Source organism: Chrysochloris asiatica, unplaced genomic scaffold (genome assembly GCF_000296735.1).
Source record: "Chrysochloris asiatica unplaced genomic scaffold, ChrAsi1.0 scaffold00076, whole genome shotgun sequence".
Classification (NCBI taxonomy): Eukaryota; Metazoa; Chordata; class Mammalia; order Afrosoricida; family Chrysochloridae; genus Chrysochloris; species Chrysochloris asiatica.
In genome coordinates, this window is record NW_006408594.1 from 7,256,758 (window position 1) to 7,257,937 (window position 1,180).

Consider the following 1,180-nt stretch of genomic DNA (forward strand, 5'->3'; position numbering starts at 1 on the left):
GAGAGAGAGAGAGAGAGAGAGAGAGAGAGAGAGAGAGAGAGAGAGAGAGAGAGATTGTTCTAGAGGGAGCAGTGGGACCAGTCTGCGGCCAGGGTGTGGAACGCTGGTGGTGGGAAGAACTTGGGGATTGGGGCAGGAGTCCGTCTCCAGAGGTCTTGGACACCAGGTAATTATAGAGCAAGCGAGGAGTCTTAGGGATGTGTGCTGGGCTGTGGGTGCTGTAGAACACATCAAATTTGTCTTTGGAAAGGCATTCTGACTTCATGTGAAGAAGTTACGGAAAGGGGAGCAGAGTCAAATCCTTGTCCAGAAAAAGTCCAAGTCCCCACGAAGATCGCAGAGATCCCTGGGCACTTAGGTTTTCTGCTTCCTTCTTCACCCCCCACCTCTTCCTGAGGACTTTCTGCTCTGGACAATGCTGACTCAGATGTGAAACTTCACCCCTTCTCCAGTTCCACAAAACTGGGGTCACAGCCGAGAGTGACATCAGGCACTGCCCTGGAAACAATGAAAAATGCCAGATATTTTTGGGTCACCCCTCCACCACTCCAGGTATTCATGAGGACCCTCCCCCAACTCTCTTTCCTGACTCTGATCCCCCTCTTCCCAGGATGCATTGCAGCTGCATTCACCTCTCTCCCATCTGTGGAGCAGCTCAACTCTCCCCAGCTCCTGCCTCAGCGTATTGATCCGAAGTCACAACATGGATACTCCATGTTCAGGTCCACTGCCTTTTTGACAGTGCTTGTGTCATCCCATTTGCAACCCTTTGTGACATCTCAGGCAGCCATGCCAAAGTCCAGTCTCTAAGTTCAATCTCATGTCTGATTGAACACCCACTTCCAACCTGCTCTTTAGGGACTCTGAGCTGGGCAGAGATGCGGCCTGCTCTGGTATTCTGTCTTCCTTCCTGGGGGGGAGGGGCTGTGGTGGGGAGAAAGGACTCCTCCCTTCCTTAGCTGCTATAGCTGTGTCCCTTGCTGTGTGAGGCCTCTCCTCTACCCATCATGGGCGCTCCTTTAGGTCCTCTGTGTGGTAGTCATCTAGGCAGGATGGATGGGTGATGGAAGAAAGAATGTATGTATGGATGGATGGCTGATGGGAGAAAGAATGGATGGATGGTTGGCTGATGGGAGAAAGGATGTGTGGATGGGTGATGGGAGAAAGGATGGATGGATGG